This window comes from Penaeus monodon, chromosome 9 (assembly GCF_015228065.2).
Source record: "Penaeus monodon isolate SGIC_2016 chromosome 9, NSTDA_Pmon_1, whole genome shotgun sequence".
Classification (NCBI taxonomy): Eukaryota; Metazoa; Arthropoda; class Malacostraca; order Decapoda; family Penaeidae; genus Penaeus; species Penaeus monodon.
In genome coordinates this window covers 36,658,154-36,663,153 of record NC_051394.1, presented here as the reverse complement: position 1 = coordinate 36,663,153, position 5,000 = coordinate 36,658,154, and positions in this window count along the sequence as shown.

The window sequence follows — 5,000 nt, the reverse complement described above, 5'->3', positions numbered from 1 at the left end:
TTTTTATTTATCTATGTTATTTAGTTTTTCTATTCTATTAGATTTTAATTTTCTTAATAATTATTATTTTTTATTCACTTACATATTCTAATCTTCGTAAACATGGACTTTATTCACGCCACTGAAGTTGCTTGTTTTTTTTTGTTTGTTTTGTTTTTTCTGTCTCAGTGCTATTCTTTGAACTCGTGTTTCTGTCTGTTTATGTGCCTCAAGCGCATGTGCGTGTCGGCGAGTTCGTCTGTGTTGTCCGTACGTCTGTATAAACACTCTCACAAACAAAAAAAAACCCCACATAAAACAGACGCAACACTTTAACAGCCCTTCCCAAAACACCCCACACACACACACACAACACACGCGCGCGCGCGCGCGCGCGCGCGCACTGAGGAATAGATGAATAGATGGATAGATAAATAAACAGTTTGATAGCTAATTTAGATTGATAGATAGGGAAAATTTAAAAATAGAAGCCCACATACATACATACATACATAAAATACAAAACAACATAAATCCATGAATATAGAATCATACGAAAATTTAGTACATACATAATGCATGCAACAAAATACTTTACACGCATACTTTACATACATAGCTAGACAACTAACAAATGAATTTAGATATTCCTCCCCTCTCTCTCTCTCTCTCCTCTCTCTCTCTCCCCTCTCTCTCTCTCTCTCTCTCTCCCCCCCCCCCTCTCTCTCTCGCTCTTCCCCTTCTCTCCCTTCTCTTCTTTTCTCTTCTTTTCTCTCCCCTCTCTCCTCTCTCTCTTTCTCTCTCTCTTTCTCTTTCTCTCTCTCTCTCCCTCTCTTTTCCCCTTCTCCTCTCCTCTCTTCTCCCCTCTCTCTCTCTCCTCTCTCTTTTCCTCCTCTCTCTTTTCCTCTCTCTTCCCCTCTCTCTCTCTCTCTTTTCCCCTTTTCCTGCTTTTTCCCGAAAAAACTGACCCCTGAAAAAATTAACCTGCTTCTTTTCTTTAGGTGAACATAACGTTACAAACAAAGTTATAAACATCTAAACACGCCTTCTTGCATGTAAGGGGTCAGATCAGTTTAAACATACCTTTGATGTTTAGCAAATATTAGATCGACAGTTATAACTAGGGTACCTTCTTTTTAATATGGGGTTTATATTATATAATATTCACTAAAGGGTTTTTTTCATGAGGTTTTGCATGGGAAATTGTGTTCAAAGGGGCCCTTTTTTAAAATATCTCTTTTCTCTCTCCTCTCTCTCTCTCCTCTCTCTCTCTTTCTCTCTCTCTCTCCCCTCTCCTCTCTCTCCTCCTCCTCATCTCTCTCTCCTCCTCCTCCCCCTCCCCCCTCCTCCCCCCCTCCCCCCTCCTCCTTTCCCCCTCCTCCTCCTCCTCATCCTCCTCCTCCTCCTCCCCCCTCCTCCCCCTCCTCCTTTCCCCCCTCTCTTCCTTTCCCCCTTCCCCAACCCCCTTTTCCCCCTTCCTCTTTAAAATTTTCGCCTCTCCCCTTTTCTTCTCTCTCTCGTACCCTTCTTATTCCCTTTTACGAAACAAAATATAGGTCATGTGACTCAAGTGATAATCGATTTCGCTCGCACCAGCATGGCATTTTATCACGAATGTGTGTGTGGGGGTGTGTTGTGTTGTTTTTGTGTGGGGGTGTGGTGTGGGTGGGGTGTTGTGTGTTGTGTGTGTGTGGGTGTGTGTTTTTTTGTTTTTGGGTTTTTGTGGTTTTTGTTTTTTGGTTTTTTTTGTGTGTTTTTGTGGGGGTTTTTTGTGGTTTTGTTTTGTTTTTTTGGGGGTTTTTTGTTTTTTTGTGGGGGTATTTCTTTTATTGGAATTTTTTTTTTATTTACTTTATGGGAAAAATTTTTATTTCCCTTTTTATTTTTTTTAAAATTTTTATTTTTTCCCTTACTAAATTTTTATCATTATTTTCTTTTTTCTTTTTTTCTTTTGTTAACATCCCTTATCATTATTATTTTTATTTTCTATTATTATTTTTATTATTATTTTATTTTATTATTATTATTATTTTTTATTATTTTTATTAAATATTATTATTATTATTAAAATTTTATTTTTACTATTTAAAAAAATAAAAAAATAATAATTTAAAAAATTACATTTTTATTATTAAATTATTATTACTATTATGGGTACTCTTTCTACCACCCCCCACACTACTTATACTACTACTAGTTTTAGCATTATTATTATTAATAGTTATAATTTAAAAAAATAATAAAAAATAAAAGATAATAATAATAAAAAATAAAAAAAAATATTATTATTTATTATTTTATTATTATTATCATTATTATTATTTATTTTTATTATTATTATTTTTATTTTTATTATTATTATTATCATTATTTTTTATTGTTATTATTATCTCATTTTTTATTTTTCATCTCCTCACATCAACACTATTATTATTATCAAATTTTTATTATTTATTATTATTATTATTATTTATTTTTATTTTTGGTTTTTATTGTTCTTATTATTTTTTATTATAAACATCATTATCATTATTTTTATTATTTCTATCATTACATTTTTATTATTTTTATTATTATTAATTTTTTATTATTTTTATTATTATCATCATCATCATTATCATTATGATGATGCTGATGATGATTTTTAATTTTAAAAGTTGGGTATTATTATTCTCTCTCCTCTTCCTTTCCTCCTTCCTCTTCTTCCCCTTGCCCTCCCCTCTTCTTCTTCTTTCCTTTTCCTCTTTCTCCAACCTTCCCTCCCTCCTTTCCTCCTCCCTCTTTTTTTCCCCCCCCAAAAACCCAAAAAATTCTCCCCGCTATCTCTCTCTCTCTTTTCTTTTTCTCTTCTCCTCTCTTTCAATTTTTATCCTCTCTCTTTTTTCCCCCCTCCTTCTCCTCCCCTTTCTCCCCTTTTCCTCCCTTCCCTCCTCCCTCTCTCTTTTTCTTTTATTTCTTTTCCCTACTCCTTTTTTCCCCTTCCCCCTCTCTTTCTCTCTCTTTCTCCTCTTTCTCCCCTCTTTTTCCTCCCTCCCCCTCTTTCTCCGCTTTTTCCTCTCTCTTCCCATCTAAAACTTTTCTTTCCCCATCTATCTTTCTAAAATTTTTCCCTCTTTCCCCCTTCCCCCTTTTCCCCCCTCCTTTCTCCCTTATTCTCTCTTTCTCCCTCTTTTTTTTTCCTTTTCCCCCTCCCTCTTTCTCCCTTTTTCTCCTTCTCTCTTCTCCCTCCCTCTCCCTCTCTCTTTCCCCCCTTCCCCCCTCTCCCTTTTTCCCTCCCTTTCCCCCCTCCCTTTCTCTTCCTCTCCCCTTTTTCCCTTTACTCTTTTATTTCCCTTCCCCTTCCCCCCCTCCCTTTCCCTTTCTCCCTCTTTCTTCCCTCTCTTTCTCCCTCTCTCTCTTTACCTTTTCCCTTTTCCCCCCCCTCCTCCCTCTCTTTTCCCCCCTTTTTCCCCCCTCTCCTCCCTCCCTTCCCCCTCCTTTTCCCTTCCTCTCCTTCCAAAAATTTTTCTCATTTTTCCCTTTCCTTGGGGGTTCCTTTCCCCTTTTTTCCTCCCTCCCCTTTCCCTTTTCTTCCCCCTTTTTTCTTTCCCCCTCTCCTTTTCTTTTTCTCCTCCCCCTTTTTCCCTTTTTTTTTTTCCCTTTTTCCCCGTTTTTTTGGTTTTTTTTTGCCTGTTTTTTTTAAAAGGGGTTTTCTTTTTCCTTTTGGGTTTTTTTCCCTTCTAAAAGCCCTTTCCCTCCCTTATATTTTCTTTTTCCCCCTTTTTCCCCTTTTTTTCATCCCTTTTTCCCAACCCTTGTTTTTTTTTTTTTTTTTTTTTCTTTCTCTTTTTTTTTTTCTTTTTTTGTTTTTTTGTTGTTTTTAATTTTTCTTCTGTTTTTTTTTTTTGTTTTTCTTTTCTCTTTCGTTTTTCCCTTTTTTCTATTGGGGTTGTTTCTTTATTGTTTTTTATTACCCCGCAAAAAATTTTTTTTATCATTAAACCTTTTTGTAAAATTTTGTTTATTAAATTTTTAAATTATTTTTATATTAACTTTTTTATTTTTATCATTTTCCTTTTCCAAAATTTTTTACTTTAAGTTTTTAATACTTTTTTATCTTTTTTTTTTTTTTTTTTTTTTTTTTAAAAAAAAAAAAAAAAAACCAAAAAATTAAATTTTTCCTATTTTCTTTTTTTTTTGTTTTTTTTCCCACCGAAAAAAAATGTAACCTTTGAAAACCCTTTCCCAAAAAACCTTAACTCCCTTTTTCAAAAAAATTTTCCTGGTGGGAGCGGGGGGGGGGGGGGGGGGGGGGGGGGGGGGGGGGGGGGGGGGGGGGGGGGGGGGGGGGGGGGGGGGGGGAAACTTTTTAACCCGATTTTAACCGGAAATTTAATAAGGGGGGGGGGGGATTATTACTGTAATACATGAATTTTACACTGGAAATTTCCTTATGTACCAATATTTTTACTATTAGATTCATATTGATATTACTATCACTGCTATCATTACCATTACCATTACTACTACAGTTACTATTACTAATGCTATTGCTGTTACCATAACTATTACTCTTACTCGTACCCACCGAGATGTACTTGACTTCCACCTCCTCTTCCACTTCCTGTGGACGTGGAGCTAACGATAACGATATAGCGAGATAAAGTCGATATTCTCAGAACACAGTATGACATATAACATATAACAATATTTCCCAGGTCGATCGATAGCAGAACCTGTGTGTATCCGATACAGGGTAGAGGGGGTGGAGGGGTGGGGGTGGGGGGTGGAGGGGTGGTGTAGGTGAGAGGGAGGGAGGGAGGGAGGGGGGGATGTGAGAGAAAAGGGGAGAGAGGGGGAAGGGGGGAAGGATGGGATAGATGAGAGGGGGAAGGGTGGGGGTAGAGGAGAAGGGGGGATGGGGGGAAGGTAAGGGGGAGGAGGGGAGAAGTCTTTGATATTCGTGCCATGACCTCGTATCAGGTGCTTCGGTTAACCTTTAGCGAGTTCAAGGTCGGCGCTCTTAAAGGCTGGGTGAGTGG